Source organism: Hemicordylus capensis, chromosome 1 (assembly GCF_027244095.1).
Source record: "Hemicordylus capensis ecotype Gifberg chromosome 1, rHemCap1.1.pri, whole genome shotgun sequence".
Lineage (NCBI taxonomy): Eukaryota > Metazoa > Chordata > Lepidosauria > Squamata > Cordylidae > Hemicordylus > Hemicordylus capensis.
This window is the reverse complement of record NC_069657.1, coordinates 361,775,891-361,795,151: the sequence shown is the minus strand read 5'-3', so window position 1 is coordinate 361,795,151 and position 19,261 is coordinate 361,775,891. Positions and strand designations below refer to the sequence as shown.

Genomic DNA, 19,261 nt, shown 5'->3' with positions numbered 1-19,261 from the left:
AAGATCTACAGAATACAGGATTTTTAAATATTTCAAGTGATTGTTTATTGATTCATTCACTTTAAATATTTGCTAACTTTCTGAGGGGAAATGTGTAGGGAGGTGTTTTCGATCATGTACTATTTCACAATCCCACTACAATGGGAGTACAGTATATTATTTATTACAAATCCACAAACCTCTACACAGAGACTATGTGAGGCAACTGAGGCACAAACAAAACTATTTGGATCTATGGGGACCCTATGGAAGCAGAAGGGACTTCCACTCATGTAAAGGGGAGGTCCACAATTCCCCATTCATCTGCAGTCCCTCACTCCAGATTCCTTTTCATTCCTGAGGATTATCCAACCCTGCAAAAGGAGGCTGCAGCAGGGGATGGGAAAGCAGAGCAAAGTTCTGCTCAGAGTTTTTTTAAATCCAAGTCAAAGAAAAGAATTGTTTTGTGAGGGCTTCTAGAACAGGCACACTTATAAACCTTAAGCACATGTGTGCAGGCACAGCAAGTATTAAGTTTAGGATGAACAGGACTGGCATATAGCAACATGACAAATGTGATTACATAAGCTGTAAATGCATTTTTAAATGTCTCAAAACGCCATCAGTTCAACACTTATTTAATATTTGAAAATGAAAGTCTTCAGACAACTATTTTCCTTTGACCAGCTCAATTAAGAGCATTTAACTTGCATTCCTTATTTGATAAAAATTAATCGGCTGCTATCAGACCTGACAAAAACAATCTTGACATTTAAGGCATTGGTACTGAATCAATTCTTTGAAATTTTAGTAAGCTTCCTTATTTAAGCTTCTTCTACATCACGCACATTTAAGGGGAAACTGACATTGAGAAATTTGCTAACACATCTGAAGAGAGTACTCTGAACAAGGTTTTGAAAGTTCAGTACTTTCAGAAGTATTTTACTTTAACACATGCATGGATATAGTATAAAAATAACTCATTTTTTACACATTTGAGATCAATAGTAGAAATGGCAAAGCTTCATCAACACCTCAGAATTATTTGTGATACGTACTGTCTGTTACATACAAATACTGCTGCAAGTTTCAAACCAACATTAATAATTTTTCCCTTGGGAATTTTAGTACACTGCATAACTTTTCATACTGGGAGAAGAAACAATATTCCCCTGTGTATCAATTTCCAATTAAGAACAGGAAAGAAGGGTAGCTACTACTGTGGTCATAATACAACTGCCAACTGTCAGAACAAATCACAATCAAGGATTCAGTCCCTGGAGGCAATACAATACATTCTTTAACAGTAAAACTTTCTCGTTAGGCATCAAAGTTAGCTTGAACGGTGGGAGTTAACTTCATTTTTCAATAAATTAATTTATAAATAAATAATAAGTATTAGAGAGAGGGGAACTATGACTCAAAATGGTTTTAAAAACATGTTCTATTAAACATTTATTATTTTGTAGTACTAAAAAAAGATGAATTAAGTTGTTCTGGTAAGAACTAATCTTCTTAATTTCATGCACTATAATATTAATTGATCATTACCATCCTCACAAGTTAGCCCACTTCAGCCTTAAACGTTCACATGTCCATCATCTTGATTTTGGGTGGATGACATCATCACAAACTACACCATCGAGGTGTCCCTATCTGTCACTCACTACAACTGTTTCAAATTTGGTCCAGATCAGTTAGGCAGTCCACGTTAGCCCACTTGCACCTCAACCATTCATGCATCTGCCATCTTGAAGTGGGGTGGATGACATCATTACAAACAAACCCATTGAAATGTCCCTATGTGTCATCCACTACAGTTGGTACCCTAACTGTACCAAATTTTGCTCAAATTGTTTAGATGGCCCGCAAGTTAGTCTACTTGCACCTCAAACGTTTAGGTGTCTGCCACCTTGAATCAGGGTGCGTGACTTCATCTCCAACTATGCCACTGAGGTGTCCCTACAGCTGTAGCCAATTTGGTTCAAATCAGTTAGGCAGTTCGCAAGTTAGCCACTTGCACCTCAAATGTTTACATGCCCACCATCTTGAATTGGAGTGGATGACATAATCAAAACGATGCTGATGAGGCGTCCCTATGGATCCCTACAACTGTACCCAATTTGGTTCATACTGGTCCAGGCATTGCAAAGTTGATAGCGCGCACACACACACACACACACACACACACACACACACACACACACAGGCTATTCACATGAGTGAGCAAAACCAGGTTAAGGGAGCCCTCCCACCAGCCTAATCCACTGATATGTTATGGGTACAGAACTACTGATGCTTCCTCACCCACAAGTACTGTCTTATTCACTACAAAGGATAGAGCAGATGCACATGAACAAGTTTTTGTGTAACTGAATGCTTCCTCTCTTGAAATGAATAGCACAGACTATGCAAGGGCTCCACATGTGCATAGGAGCATAAGCTAGACTCTGGATTTTAAAGAACGTCTGAAACTCTGGCATAAGCAGCACTGCGTGAACATCTTTGTCAGGAGGTTCAGCATGCAAACATGGAATCCAGCAATCCTGAACAGACTGACATGCTGTAAAAAATCTCCTTTATTATTCTGAAGTTGTTTCTTTTCTTTTGATAACAATTATCATCATCATCAAGCTAACAACTACAGACAGATATAAACACATAGTTAAGAAAACAAGTGTTTCTAGACAAGAGAAAAGAGTTCAAACAGTGGCTCAATACAGATCTAAGTTTGACACTTAGGAACATGCTATAGGCTTACACAGTACAGGCTTATTCCACTCCTGTTTGCCATTTTCCTACTCCACTTGCTGGCTTGCCATGGTATCCAAACTGAGCAAACAATTATGAACCCTAACTATAGTTTGCCTCAAAACCAGAACTAGAAACCCATTTTGAACTGCTGTTCCAAATTCTGGTTTGGAGCCAAACTATGGTTAGCAGTAAAAAGTGTGTGTAAGATGAGGAGGGAAGGGGAGCAAGGGAGTTCACAAGGGCATAGCATGTTCATACTGATCGAGTCATGGCCTTTATGTCTAAGCTGAACCACTATCAAGTGCAGTCTCAGAAATCAGGCTACGGCTAAGCTGTGCTTCCAGTGGTTAGCAGATGGAAGAAAGCCAGCAAAGCTCCTTCTCCCATACCGAATACTCCTTGCCAAATTGTATAACTTTAATCTCCCTTTCTTTCTCCACCTCCCATCCTTCTGCTCTATATCCCAGTTCTAGCCAAACAGGGTTTTTATTATTATTAACTTTTTACTCAACTGAATATCAAACAGATTTAAATGATTTGAAAAAGCTGAATCTTGGAATCAGAATTATTCAAGCCCACATTTTATCTTGCTGCACCTTCTTAGGGGTCTAGTAGACTAGCTGTGCTGCAGGCTTGCCTTTCAGTGCAGCATGTGGGAGGGGGATTGGGAAGCAATATTTACTTCTCTCCCCTTCATGCAAAAGCCCCATTAGGTGCCAGGAATATGTCCCTGAGAGTCACACAGCCCTCAGGATCATCTTTCTGGCAGCAAACAGGGCTTTTGCAGAGAGAGGAGAGAAGCCAAAAATTGCTTCCCAATCCCCATGTGCTACATGAAACAGGCATGCAGTGCAGCGTCTACAGGCTCCCTGTGAGGGCAGAGCAAGATCTTGCTCTGTACACATAAGGCTGAAGAGAATGTGGAGCATTATTTCTTAATGTAAACTATTTCTTCTGGGTACAGAATTGTTCACATGATAGGCAGCATTCAGACCAAAATAGTCATTACTAAGTCCCAATGGCTGACATCCAGAGCAGACTTCTAGCAGCATGAACAGAAACTACACTAGCACCTTCCACACCAGCAGTCCAGTTGCACAGTCTTGGGCACACAAGGGCAGGGGGGACAAATTTTGATTATTTGCTCTGGCTTCATGAGTGCCCTGTATCAACTGAAAATAGCAATAGCACTTACATTTATATACCGCTCTATAGCTGGAAGCTCTCTAAGCGGTTTACAATGATTTAGCATATTGCCCCCCCAACATTCTGGGTACTCATTTTACCGACCTCGGAAGGATGGAAGGCTGAGTCAACCTTGAGCCCTTGGTCAGGATCGAACTTGCAACCTTCTGGTTACAGGGCGGCAGTTTTACCACTGCGCCACCAGGGGCTCATTTCAGAAAATGTGTTTCTGAAGGTTTCACAGCCCTCAGGGACACATTTTCAGATGACACGGGTACTCCCAGAGCCAATAGTTGAAGTTCGTTCCCCTTGCCTGGGGCTATGTCGCCCCAGCACAGCTAGGAAAGCTCTCCCTCACATGAGCATTACTTTCTTTTTTACACTATGAGAAGGCTGCTCTGGATATCAGCCATTGAAATTAATATCACTTAAGTTCATTATAACTAACTTGTCTAATGCATCTCGATGGTGCTTAGTCATAGCCAACTAGTCTGGGTGCTGCCCAGTGTGTTTAATAGGATTAATGTTAAACTCCCTCTCTCCTTGTATGTTAGCTGAAAAACTGTCCAAATTTTAAGAAGCTATTCAAATAGGGCCAGCTATACTGATATAATTGCATTATGCTGTATATTAAACTGATATTTATTTTTTTAAAATCCTAGTTTGTAAAATATACAGGTAATAAGATATTTTAAAAAGAGACAGACATACAACTAACTGCAAATAGAACTTCTTTTGAGGACAATTGCAGCTTCCCTTCAATCCTCAATGGTTCATCAACAAAAGTGTGAACACACACACACACACAGAGCAATATTCCCCAGGACACAATAGAAGCCTCCTAAATCTGCACATGGATAACTCCAGTAACTCCTAATTTCCATAATTTTCCCCATGTAAAATGCATTTGTTATTCTTCTGCTCCTTGTTTATTTCAAAGTTATATTTACTGTAAGGCATGGGTTCTCAAACTTGGGTCCCCAGATGCCAACATCTGGGGACCCAAGTTTAAGAACCCCTGCTCTAAGGAGTTCCAGTCCTTAGCATGTTCTACCATTAAAAGTTGTGCTGAAGTCAATGGGGCTTAGCTTGCATTGAAACTTTGGAATAATATTGTACACTGTAACAAATATTGGAGGTAACTAATACCAAAACACCCACTAAGAAGCCTTTAAGTGATAATTGAAACAATGATTGCGTATATGAGCAATCTTTATTTTAGTGGTTTGTGAGGTGCATATGGTGGCATATGCTGCTAAAGAGCAGTACAGTAAGGAGAGGAAACATGTTCAGCACTAGAATCCATACTGGAAATACATCACTGAGTGATGCAGCAGTTCAGCACAGGCTTTTTCTACATAACAAACATTGAAACACTTTGCAGTAAATACACAGGTTGATATGATGAGGAAAATTACTCATGAGTAGTTTCACTTAAATTAAATGTCATGTCAGCCACTGTGCATTACAGTCATGTTGGATGCTGGTTGCACTGTGGCTGTTTATTACTGCTTTAGACGAATAAAATTAGAGAAGCAAATAATAGTTACAGTCTCGTGGACTGACATCCCTTCTGCAGAGAATTTAAATAGAATATTTGAATTTAAAAGAATTTAAAAAGAATATTATCCCAGCTGCATTGTAGCTAATCTTTCTTTTAATAATAAGGCTGCTTAAAACAAACACCCCTCAACCAAGTCAGGGGTGTGGTACCGAGTCCCAAGGCAATCTGAGCATTTGTGTCACCTGTTGAGAGCCTAATCCTAAAACATTCCTTCCTTGATTGTGAAAAATGCAAAGAATTTCCACTGCACGGCATTTATTGTTGCATTACATGGAGGCTTATATTTTACACTAAGTTAAATGCAGCATGCCATTAAAAAGTTAATGTAAATAAGAAAAGCTGATTTTTAAAAGGCCACTAAGAGATCTAGCTTTGCAGCCAAATAACCTGTACCACAGCATACTTTTGCTGATAACACACTGCCTAGGTAATCAGAAGCACAACCAAAAAGTGTGAATGTGCTGAAGCAGTAGGTCATAGAACTGGGCATATGTTCCAGTGCTGCTGTGAGGGGGCAGTTTCTCCCCATCTCAGGACGGCCACATGGCACTACACTTCACTGCAGCTGAAGTGCTGCCACAGGAGTGAGTGTCAGTGTTGTCGTGATCCTCATCCCCTATTCATGCTTGGCATAGCTGGGCAATACAAAGCTCCTTTTTAAGACCAGGGACAGAAAGGAGTCAGAAACTCTTTTTATTTGAAACAGAAACCCTTTTTATTTGGCACTTTATGGATTATTTATTTATTATCACATTTTATATCCCACTCTTCCTCCAAGGAGCCCACAGCGATGTTCTACATACTTAAGTTTCTCCTCACAACAACCCTGTGAAGTGGGTTAGGCTGAGAGAGGAGTGACTGGCCCAGCCAAGTGTCATGGCTGAGGGGGGATTTGAACTCGGGTCTCCCCAGTCCTAATCCAGCACTCTAACCACTACACCACGCTGGCTCTTTATTATTGGCACCCTATTATTTGGCACACTATGGTCCCCCGCAAGTCCTGTTATCTGCCTCATCATGGTGGTGGGGTGTGTGTTCCTGGGAAGTATGCCGGGAAGTATACTCCCAGTAGGGGCACCTAAGGTGCAAAGGTCATCCCAGCTGCCCAGCTAAAGCAAGCAGACACCTATATTGTGCAGCAGCAATATAGGAAGGGCAGTCACTTTAGTGATGACAAAGGCATTATTTCATACTGCACAGGAGAAGACAAGATAGAATGGTAGTCAATGTAGTGCCAAATGATGGGCCCCTCAGGTCAGATGGTATTCAACATGCTACCAAGGAAGAGCTGGGGATCTCTCAGAGAACTGATGGTGTTTATGACATGGTTAGGCTAAAGCCTTTTGGATGTCTAGCGGCTGATGTTGCCATGCAGGAAAAGAAAATCCGAAGCTACAAAGACCAAATTACAATGGGAATGTGGAACGTAAGCAGCATGAATACGGGAAAGCTCGACAGTGAAAGATGAAATGAATCGACTACAGATGGACATCTTGGGCATCAGTGAGTTAAAATTGATTGGAATAGGACACTTTCAGTCAGAAAATCATACCGTTTACTACTCAGGACATGAGAAATAAAGGACGAACGATATTGCTTTCATAGTCAGGAAGGATATAGCAATGATAGTACTTGGGTACAATGTGGTCAGTGACCGACTAATATCAATTAGATTTCATGGACAAAACTTTAACATGACAGTTTTTCAAGTCTATGCCCCAACGATTGATGCAGAAGAGGAAGTTGATAAGTTTTATGCTCAAGTTCAGTCTGAAATTGACAGAACATGCAAGCAAGATGTGCTGCTGGTGGTTGTAGACTGGAATGCCAAAGTTGGAAATGGTAAGGAGGAAAACAAAGTTGGACGGTATGTATGGCCTAGGAAGCAGAAATGAAGCAGGAGAATAACTTATTAGTGTCTGCCAATCCAATTATCTCTTCATCACGAACACATTCTTCAAACAGCCAAAGCAGCGCCTATACACATGGACATCACCAGATGGGAGTACACAGAAATCAAATCGTTACATTATTGGTGCAAGAAAGTGAAAGAGCTCAGTTATAACAGCAAAGACGTGGCCAGGGGCCAATTGTGGAACAGATCATGAACTGCTTGTGCAAATTCCAAGTCAAGCTAAAGCAGAAAACCTAAGCTCTCCAGTTTCCACAATATGATATTGAGAATGTACTCACCATTTTCAAGAACATCAGGAACCGCTTTGAAGTTCTGAACCTCATTGATAGGGAACTAGAGGAATTGTGGAATGAAATCAGAGAAGTTGTTAAGGATGAATGTGAAAAGAAACTGCCAAAGACCAAGAAATAGAAGAAAGCAAAATGGATGTCAGAACAGACAGTGGAAATTACTAAGAAGAGGAGAGAAGCCAAAGTCAAGAAAGATAAAGACCTCAGGAAGGAACTTAATAGTGAATTTCAGAAAGTTGTTAGAGGAGACAAGGAACAGTACTACAATGACACCGGTAAAGACCTTGAGGATGGAAATAGACACGGAAAAACAAGGAAAGTTTTCCAAAAGATCTCTGAACTCAGAAAGATGTTCCAAACTTAAATTGGTAGGTTAAGGGATGCCAAAAGACAGACAGTAACTGATTCAGAGAAGATCAAACAGAGATGGAAGGAGTATACTGAAAATCTGTAAAGCAAGGACCATCAACATCCAAGATACTCTAGAAGATATTCCCTACCTGCACTAACCTCTAGTATGGGAAAATGGAATTAGATCAGCACTCCGGTCATTACCAAGTCGGAAGGCTACAGGAATTGATGGAATAACTACAGAAATATGGCAGGCAATGGAAGAAGAATCAGTCAAGGTTCTAACCAAACTATGCCTGCAAATTTGGAGAACGACACAGTAGCCAAGAGATTGGAAGAGGTCAGTCTACATACCCATACCAAAGAAAGGAGACTTAACAGATTGTGCAAACCATCGCACAATAGCCTCGTGCAGGGCATGCTGGAGCTTCCGGGGGCAGCGTGGCCCTCCCAGCCCCCGCCGGTTCTGTGATGGGCCTGGCAGTTGTGTGGGCAGCCGCTGAGGCCTCCCGGAACAGAATGACTTATGTTTTCTTTTTTAGGCCTTTAGAGACAGGCAGTCATTTAATTAATTAATTAATTTCTGTATGTAAACCGCTTTGGGAATTTTGGTTGAAAAGTGGTATATAAATACTCATCGTATTCGTACTGAGGTGGTGGGTAGCTTCTGCCTTATAGGATCAACCATCAACAGTAAAGGATTCAGCAGTGAAGAAATATGCTCCAGAATAACACTTGGCAGGGCTGCAATAAAGGCCTTGGAAAGGATATTTAGATGCTGTAATGTGTCTATATCTACAAAGATTAGAATCGTTCAGACAATGGTTTTTTCGTGACACTCTATGGATGCGAAAGCTGGACTTTGAAGAAGCCAGACAGAAAAAGCATTGACGCTTTTGAACTTTGGGGCTGGAGAAGACTTCCGAGGATACCATGGACAGCCAGGAAAACAAACAAATGGATCACAGAACAAATCAATCCAGAATTTTCACTCGAGGCACAAATGACCAGGCTCAAACTATCATACTTCAGACACATACAAAGACCTAGCTCCCTTGAGAAGTCCATAATGCTAGGGAAAGTTGAAGAAAAGAGAAGAGGACGACCAGCAGCAAGGTAGATTATGACAGCAATGAATACACTTCAGAGAGACCTTAAAGGCCAAGCTGAGAACAGATCATCCTGGAGAGAATCTACCAATGTGGTTGCTCAAACTTGAAACTGACTTGACAGCAAGTCAATCAAATCAGTGGATTGTTTATTGACTCAGCAATTGAGAACAGTTATGCTGCAATGTTCCTTGGCTTCTCTGTAGTAAGGAAATGTTATGGGATGAGATGGTACAGAAAATCTTTTTCTGGTTTTCAACACCAATGACTTTAAAAAAAAAAAATGTTGTATGTGTTTTTTATTTTAGTGTAAACCGCCCTGAACCACTTTAGGAAGGGCAGTATATAAGTTGAATGAATGAATGAATGAATGAATGAATATAGCAGCAACAGCAGAAAGCACTGTTTCTGCTTATGAAGTTTATGCTGGCCTTGGGCTGAAATAAACAAATAAACAGTAAACAGCTTATGAAGTAAGGAATGCAAGAGCAGGTTTTTTTAAACTGGGATACTAACCCAATGTCTATTTAGTCTATCTGTGTTTATACCCACTAGAGTCATAAGTGTTTATTCCCAGCCACTAGGATTGCCAGGTACACCTGTTACTTTGTATAAGGCATCCCATCCCACAGCTCCAGTTGCTTGTGATAATCATGATTAATGCAAACCAAAAGAGACTGAATCTCAAAAGATTGCTAGATCCAAACCATGGTTTGAAGTGGATTTGCAGATTATGGTTGCAAGGGAATCTGGTTTATTTTAACTAGTTTCCATTGGTACACATGCAATGTAAAACTGTATGTAATGCTGGAAAGGTGAGCAGGAGTGCTCTGGAAGGAAGGGGTATAATAATTATAAACAAACAAGTTGCAAGCCAAAGTTTGCAAGAAACTAGATTTAGGTCTACATCAGGCGGCACTGTGCGCAGATGTATACCTCTCAAATAATTCTCAAGGCCTGCTCCAGGCTTTTCTAGGCCCCTGGTAAGAGGCCTGCAATGGGCATCCTCCCACTCTCAAGTACCATCACCACTAGGCAGACACAAGAAACATACATGATCCCCCCCACCCTCTCTCTCTCACTCACACACCAGCGGGTCTTTACTGAGCAGCCTGCCACCTACCTTAAGTCATTGTTGCTGCCACCTCTATTCCTAGCTTGGCTCAGGTGGTAGCAGCGACAGTAGACACTTTCTCCTTTTTTCTCCTTCCCATCATGCTCTGTCTTCCCGGAGACCCTGCATGTTGTTGCCCACTATGTTGCATCAGATTTCTAGGCTACTATGGCCCAGAACAAGCCCCGCCCTAGGGGGGTCATTCAATGGCCTTTCCCTGCAGCAGGAACTACACGAGGCTTCCTGGTTGAAGCAGGCCTTGCCTTACTATCAAAGTTCCCTTGATTCTGGTGTATTGGTCTTTCTGCCTGGTGTGACCTGGCTTGTTTTGACTCCTGATTATCTGCTTGACCCTCTGGCTCCTGATTGCTGATTTGGCTTGACCTTTGGCTTGTTTCTGGCTCCTGTTCTAACCTTCTGACTTGACTGATTCTTGGCCTGATCTGCAGTGTGTTCCCGGCTTCTGTCTGGCCTTCTTACTTCTAGTGACTACTTGGTCTGGTGCTTGGTGTATTCCTGGCTTCTGTCCTGATCCTCCTGGCTTCTAACTGCCTACCTGGTGTGACCTCTGGTGAGTTCCTGACTCTCCCAGTCCTGGCTTTGGATTTATGCCACCTAGTGACTACTGCCCAGGGTCCTGCCCACTCCCTCTGACTGGCCTCAGCTTCACAACAAGGGGCCCAAGAAAGCAAAGCTGGCACAGTGCAGATTTAACCAGCAAATGAGGTGGAAGAGATGGCACAACAGAATAACAGCAGATGTGGTCAGCAAGAAAGAAAGAAAGCACCTTTGCTAGGTCAGGTAAATCAGGATGCAAAGAATGGGTTCAAATGTATTAAGAGAAAGTTGGAGATTGGTCTGTGAATGCAGAGTCTGTCTGTAATACTGGTGAGACATTTTCATGCTCTTTTGTTCTGCCCTAAGAGTTTCTTGGGGGCTGGCTTCTTCTACAACAGGGCTGCTCAACTTTGGCCCTCCTGTAGATGTGGCTTACAACTCCCATAATCCCTGGGTATTGGCCACTGTGGCTGGGGATTATGGAAGTTGTAGTACAAAAACAGCTCTGGGGCCTAGGTTGAGCGGACCTGTTCTACAGTTAAAGGATCAAGATTGTGCCATATTTCCCTGCTTTGTATTGGCTGAGTTAGTCATTACTGATACACCGGAGCCTAACAGTCACAGGTAGGGATGTGCACGAACCAGTTCGGAAGTCCAATGTTCAGATCAGTTTGGAGGCGAGGGGGGCTTACCTGTTAAGGAGAAGGGAGGGCGCTCATCCGCACCCTGCTGCATTAACCCCGCCAGCGCTCTCCCCCAAATCACTGGTGCAGGGCAGCAGCGTACCTCCTTGCCATCCCGGTCAGCATTGTACCAGAAGTGGCCGGTGCGCATGCATGACGTGCGCACTGGCCACTTCCAGTACAATGCTGACCGGGGCGGCAAGGAGGTATGCTGTCGCCCTGAGCCAGTGATTTTGGGGAGAGTGCCGGTGGAGGAAATGCGGCGGGGATAAGCACCCTCCCTGCTCCTTAAAGGTAAGTCCTCCTGGAACCCATTCGTGCACATCCCCAGTCACAGGGTTTACATGTTTTGCAGCCTGATGTGTGTGTCTGAGTACAAATCTATGAACTGAGCAAAGAGGCACCTTTTAAAATGGTGATTCTCTTATATTTAGAAGGGGGGGGAATTAACAGTCCCTTTTCAGCCCCAGCAGAACATCCCTCCAGTGGTTGTTGCTGGTTTCTACTTATGTTTCTTTTGAGATTCTGAGCCCTTTTGGAATAGGGAGCTTTATTTTTCTATGTGTTCTTTTGATGAAAAGCAATATATAAATATTTATAGTAGTAGCACAGAAGACTGAAAAAGCTTTATTTGCATAAACGTGTTCTCAGATTATGCAAATTTTCTTGATACCTAAATAGACTGCAATCTGATTTAGTGTGTTGCTTGATCTATATTCATTTTTTAAAACCACTATATTAATTTCCCATGCTGTATCTCAAAGTTTCTCAAGTAGCCAATTAGTATAACTATTTGATTCATTTCAATAGAGCATCATCCATTGCCGCATACCCCATTTCCCCTGTCTCCCCAACAGAGAGAAGACACCTATGCAGAAAGAGCCAATGGCAACCAGACAACCTCCTAAGACATGATGAAAATGTTAATGGTATCTGGTATGTGAATGCAGGAGAACTGTATTCAGCTTAAATGAAAGGCTCCAGGAAGCCCCTCAGTATGCATAATTAAAAATGACTTATTCTTGGAATCCCAGCTATTTCTAAACTGAAGAACAAAATGCTCTGCTCCAGTATTGGTATGTCCTGCCATCAATCTAAAATTAACATAAAGAGTTTCAAAGGATTACAGTTTGCCCAGTTATTAAGGATGTTCAAGGATCCCTGGACCTGCCTCCAGGAAAAAGAAACAGGAATTCCCCAACTTAAATTTTAATCTCAAACAAAGGAAACTCCCATCACCTAAAGGGATTAACCTATCAGTATCTCCAGGAAATGATGAATTATCAGATCTCATGTATGCTGACTACCTAAAGATCCAGCTTTGCAAAATCATTTAGAAATATCTTTGTCCAGTAAACTCCAGTTTAGGGTATAAAAATCAGACTGCAAAGCCAGGATAGCATAGTGGTTAGAGTGTTGTACTAGGACCGAGAAGACCAGAGTTCGAATCCCCATTCAACCATGAAACTCACTGGGTGTCTCCGGGCCAGTCATGTTCTCTCAGCCTAACCTACCTCACAGGGTTGTTGTGAGGATAAAAATAACCATGTACACCACTCTGAGATCCTCATAGGAAGAGTGGGATAAAAGTGTAAAAATAAATAAAATAAAATAACTGGCACTTTGAGCCCAAGCACTCCAGAAAACCAAGAAAGAAAAGAAAGGTCTTCCAGGGACTTTGGCTGCAAAGGCCTCTGCTTCCTATTGAAACTTCACACTGATTCCATTACCTTTTCAAAGACTAAGGAAAGGTATACCTGGGGTACAGATATAAGGAAAGTTTGGGAAGCAGCTCCTCACAATTTTTTTGCAGGGGGGCGTGGAGAGGAAAGGCACTTTTGGAGGGGAGAAAAACAGCTGATATGAGTCATTTGGAGCGAGTTCAGTAAAATGGGAGGAACTTAAATGCTTGGGGGGTGGTAAAGGTAAAGTGTGCCGGTGGTACCCCTGGGTATACCTAATCATTAAGATCCACACCGTGGATCCAACTCTCTCTTCATCTCTGCTCTCCCCTGCACTGCTGGTAATTCATACTACCCTTTCACTACTCCCTGTGCATCCCTGCTAGAGCGGAAAATATCTTCCACGCCCTCTCCAGTCTATAATACAGCACTTTTCCTACACTTCTTCCTGTCCTTCCTGAAAAACACTCATTACAACTTTGAAACTGCCATGTTTGCCTAATATTGCACTGATCTATTCACTGTTACTAATGAATTGTATGAAACAAACTTCTAGGATGAAAATTTTTCCACAGAAAAAAAGGTACATTTCCACAGGAAAATTTCAATCCCACATCTCTGTTCCAGTGACTCTGGCTGGTAGTGGACCCCTGGCAGTCTATGGCAGTTGCCCAACTATGCTGGCCACTGATGCAGGCCTAGCAATCCTAACAGGCTGAATCATTTGAAGATGATGTGCAAACTACCTTTCAGAACACAAACTTGGAGGCAAAATATGATCAAATATGCATGCGCAGAGACCTGAAATTGGCCTGATCTGCCTCATTTGGGAGGAAGGCAGATCTGGGTGAGGAGCTCTTTCGCCACCTTCTCTCTGGCCTTTTCAGAGACCACAAAATTGTCCAGAAAATGACATTGCCTGAAGAGCAATATGAAAGATTGATATAACTGTAATTAGTCCAATAAAATGAGTCTGCCTGCCTATTTCCAGTGTGCCAGCCCCAACTTCACTTGTGATAGTTTAGGAAGTGGTCGGAGCTCTTGCCGCTGTCCACTGCTGCCACAGCCACCAGTTAAGCACACCCGGCAGCAACTGGCTTCAGAGGGCCTGGCTGCGCCCTTGCCACCTGGGGCCAAGTCCCACCCCTAGGTGCCCCCCCCATGTCCTGATTTCAGCCAATGCAATGTTGGCAACCCTATCTATGGGGAGGGGTCGTTTTTGTCAGTTCCATCTGTAGCCAAATGATTCCCCAAAATGAGGGCTGTATGACCCTCAGGGACACATTTTTGGGCTATAGAGAAAAGAGGAGATCCACATATTGCCCATCCCCCATAGTGCATGCGCAGCATCACTACACAATGCTTCATTAGTCCAGATGTCAGCCAATATGCACACAATGTTAATTTAGGGCAGTTAGTTGTCTCTTTTCAGAGACCACAAAATTGTCCAAAAAATGACATTGCCTGAAGATCAATATGAAAGATTGATATAACTGTAATTAGTCCAATAAAATGAGTCACTCTTGATACCTTGATCAGGCATGTTGTTCTGTCCAATGATCTATTAAGATTTTCAATCAAAGAGCATAATGAAGAAGCCCTTAATGAATATTTGTTCAGATTAGTTTGGTGTGAGAATATTTTAACTTTCCTCTGCAATATGCACAAACTCAAGCCACATCTTATTTGGTAAATCCTTGATATTTCCTTTGAAATATAATTATACAGTATCTTGTATGATCTTATACAAAAGATTGAAATGTATTTTGTTGAACTACCCAACAAAAGCTGATTAGTCCTCTTCCAGGGGACTAATCCTATGGGCACATACAAGGGAGTAAAGTCCCATTGAATTCAGTGGAATAAGTTACTTCCTAGTAGACATGAATTGGATTGGGCTGCAAGGATGGAATCCTAAGTACACACTTGCATGTAAAGAAGTTCAACTGGTTTAGAAGTAATAAGCCTTACCCTTCAGTAAACTTTATCACTGCCCTAAACCTTAAGAAATCCTATGATATTGGCAAAACTTGTAGTGGTTATAAAAAGACCAGAGTAGCCACTACAAATTTTGCCAATATTGTAGGATCTATTAAGGTTTAGGGCAGTGGTTCCGAACCCAGGGGCCTCCAGATGTTGCTGAACTCCCATCATCCCCAACATTGTAGTTTCAGTCATACTATTCATTTTATACTTTCCATGGGCAGAATGATAGTAGGTTTTAAGGATCACAAGGCCTTCCTGAGAAACTTTCACTTTTACAAAGCTTTATTAAACCATGACCTATTTTCAAGAGCACTTGAGCATTCCCAACATTCTTCCCCACTCCTGAAAGACCATCCTATGAGTTGCTGTTCTACAAATGGCTGGGAAGAGCTGGCAACAGATAATTATTTGCAAAGTACTGTAGATAAATATAGTCTAGGTTGAGTAATATTAATAGTACTTTATACAGAGTGGGAGCTTGATATGAATTCAAGAAGCATTGGCTTTATCAAGTTATCAGCACTGCAAATTGTGTGAATTGTAGAAATATGCATTATCCAGGACTGCATTTCTTTTCGTATCCACCAACAAAAAGGTGGACAGGCTCTTATTTGATATCTGGGTCCTCTCCTGTAAAGGCCAGAAGGATCTAGACATAGTTAATGCTACTTTTGGATTTCTGGCCTCTAGGAAGTAACAGCCTTGACTTTCTAAAATTTTAGCTACCTCTAGAATAGATTTCATGCCTGCTAGGTGCTGTGATATTTTATGCGATGACAATTAATTCATATGGACAAAATGGAGGAAGCTGGCACATAATGTGATCACCGCTTCTACAGCATCAGACGACATCACACACGTTTTGCCAAAAATGTGGTGGGGTACAGTACTCCATGTTTCACAAGTGGCCTGCTCCAAATTAACTTTTAATGCTTTGATTGATACAAAGATCAATTAACTTTACAGGCTACAGATATCCTGTCACCAAAAAATATTTTCCAGTTCTCTAAAAATATACCAGTATGTTTGTAAACAATTATCTTCTATAATAAAGAGCTAAAGTGTGCGCCCGTGTCACTGCGCCCATGTCACTGCGCATGCTCAGAGTGCCCGAGAAAGATACGGCCGCAGAGACATGGCGGCCATGTTGTCTCCCAGGTCAAAAGAAGAAGAAGCGGGGAAGGAGAACAAGTGGGAACCCGGGTGGGCAGAGGCGGCAGTGGCGAGGGAGAGCAAGTGGGAACCGGGATAACGGAGAACAAGCGGGAACCGGGGAGGGCAGAGGCGGCAGTGGAGAGGGAGAACAAGAGGGAACCAAGGAGAACTCTTGGCGGCGGCGGCGGAACTCTCCGCCCGGCCGCCCACAGTGACGGCGGCACTCTCAGCCTGGCCACCCAGCCGCCCGTGGCGCCGGCAGCACTCTCGAACCCGGCCGCCCGCCCACGGCGGCGGCACTCTTTGCGGCGGAACTCTCCGCCCGGCCATCCACAGCGCCGGCGGCACTCTCGGACCGGCCACCCAGCCGCCCGCAGCGCCGGCGACACTCTCGGGCCTGGCCACCCGCCTAGCTACCATGGGCCAGGGACTGAGGGAGGAAGTCAAAGACAGAGAGAGAGAAAGAGAGGAAGGAGTGAGGGAGGGAGCCAGGACAATAGAGAGGTGGAAAAAAGGAAAGAAGAAACAAGAGAAAAGAGAGAGAAGGGAAGGAAAAGGACAAAAGAAACAAGAAGGGAGGGAGGGAAAGTAGGAAAGAGAGAAGTAAGGAAGAAGAAAGAAAAAGGAGAAAGGAGTGAGGGAGAAGAACAAAAAAAACCAGAAGGGAGGGAGGAACAGCCAGCCCCAAAGAGCTAGCCCGTTAAAGAAAGAAAAGAGGAAAAGAGAAAGAAAACAGAAAGGAGAGAGAGGGAGAGGGAGATAGAAGAAAGGAAGGAAAGGAAAGAGAGGAAGAGGGAGATAAAAGGAAGGAATGAAAGAGAGAGATGGAAAAAAAGGGGAAGGAAAGGAGGGCGAGAGAGAGGGAGAAGGAAAAAAGGAAACAACAAAAAAAATTCTAGCGCCCGTTACTTTAACAGGCTAAAAAATACTAGTAGTTCTATAAAGGTGTTCCAATTTGCTAAAATGGCAGACATGAGATAAATAATTTTAAGGCCAAGGAAAATGGCACAGTGCCTGTGCCAAATATTTCATTTGCTTCATGCTCTATCTCCAAGATTATGGAACTAAGTTTTAAACACATTTATATTTCCACATGCATTCCTTTCTTACTACATAAGAAATCAAGGCACAGAAGCTGATTCATACTATAGATTAATGAACACAGGCTTACTAAACCCTACTTAGATTACACTGAACTGCTTAATAGGATTCCTGATAACCAAAGATAATCCTATCCATTTTATTTCATTGATGCTTATAAAGCTGCTGAGAACAAGAAATTTGATGGGCTGATAAAAATGCTGAAACTCTGTAATTAACACTTAGCCAACATACATAGCATATGTATTCTATAGATTTCTCCAGCTACATAACTGTGCCTTAAAGAGTTATCATATATTGTACACAAAACCACTGTGTTTACATTTTATAAATGTAAACACATTTACATTTATAAAATGTAAATTTTATACATTTTATATAAAATGTATACAAAACATTTTGTATGTTTACATTTTATAATAGTTTACATTTACATGTAAATGTACATTTACATTTACATGTAATGTACATTTACATTTGGAAATGTACAATTTACATTTGGTTTACATTTTATATTGCATATCTACAAGAGCAGTCCTGATTTTCCTTAAGTCTGCATTCGTGTAAGCATACATGTGACCAATGCAATTATGAATAAAAGTTAACAATAATGATGGTTTTAAATTTTAATAATGATTTTAAATTCTTAATGTTGGTTTTAAATTATGTTAATGTCAATGATTTTAATGTTTAAATTATTGTAATTGTTTAATTGATTTAGTTTTGATTTTAATTGTTTGTTTTTATTTTGATGTAAACCACTCTCAGCCATTTTTGGAAGGGCAGTATATAAATCAATCAATCAATCAATCAATCAATCAATTAAATAAATAAATAAATAAATAAATAAATGGGATGTTCCCGCCCAGTTGCTGCAATCACAAAATTTGTGCAAACTATATCCCTGTATAGGCGATATAGGAGATTATCAAAACCACATTTTTTGTTTGCCAACATGATCATCAACCCAGGGAGAGTAGAACTTTGAGTGGGCAATAAATGTGTGTGAACTGTCCCATAGTCTTAAGCAAAAGTAGGTTCCACTGAAACAATTGTTACTTCTATATATCAACTGCAAAGCATCATGGTAATATGCATACACATGTAACTGTTTTCTCTTTAGCAACCCCACACATCTACCTTTTTTAAGTCATAAGGTTTATAAACCTGCTAGAGAGAGAATGGACAGACAATCCATTGTGTAAGCACTTGCAGCTTTGGCTATGTAAGTCTGTGGCAAATGTGGTTAGGATCAGTTGGAATGTTGTCAGGATCAGCTGCAATGTTGTCATGGCCTTGCCCAACCAAATAAAAAGGAAGAGTTTTCTACTTTTACCAATAAAAAACCCTGTTGTAAGGAAAACTCCTGCTTCTGTGTGTCTCCCACTAATGTAGTAGTTCTTAAATGTTTGAAGCCCTAGGACGTTTGAAAGGAAACACAAATTTGAAGGAACTGACAGAATCCTGAGGCAGGGGAAGCCTTCTTTCTTGCACCAGCTAAGTTTTGAATGGTTTTATATTTCCTGAATGAGGACCCTCCCTGATTCACACTGGATTTGAGGGGGAAATACTCCTTCATTACCCCTTCTTTTCTAGTGCCAGTGTTGAATCATACTCCAGTCCATGGATCTTCACATGCGTAGTGCAGATGAATCTTTGCACACTCTCTTGTGGAACAGATTATTGGTACTAGATTAGATGGGGGCTACAAGTTACAGTAAATGCAGAAAAGCAGACCAAGTTTGAACAGTTTGAGAAACATTGCACTAATATGAATGTCAATGCAGCTGAAGAACTGGTACCTCTGAGGGACTAAAGAAGGTTAGTAAGCTGCT

The 19,261-nt window shown here is 41.7% G+C and overlaps 1 protein-coding gene and 1 long non-coding RNA gene across 8 annotated transcripts in view; one reads left to right on the top strand and one right to left on the bottom strand.

The window, feature by feature from the left end:
• AKAP12 (A-kinase anchoring protein 12) overlaps positions 1–19,261 on the bottom strand; it is a 159,142-nt gene that overhangs the window by 110,100 nt on the left and 29,781 nt on the right. For 2 of the 7 annotated variants that reach the window (XM_053292468.1, XM_053292435.1), the window contains exon 1: positions 10,271–10,858. The exons of 4 other annotated variants lie outside the window; for them this stretch is intronic. The gene's annotated coding sequence lies outside the window, so the exon portion shown is untranslated. Of the gene's footprint in view, positions 1–10,270; positions 10,860–19,261 lie in introns of those variants that run through there. One more of the 7 variants, XM_053292478.1, reaches the window with a different exon arrangement.
• On the top strand, positions 10,262–18,794 carry LOC128343435 (uncharacterized). Its single transcript, XR_008315530.1, has 2 exons — positions 10,262–11,062; positions 12,360–18,794. It is a non-coding gene; the product is annotated as an uncharacterized LOC128343435 (long non-coding RNA).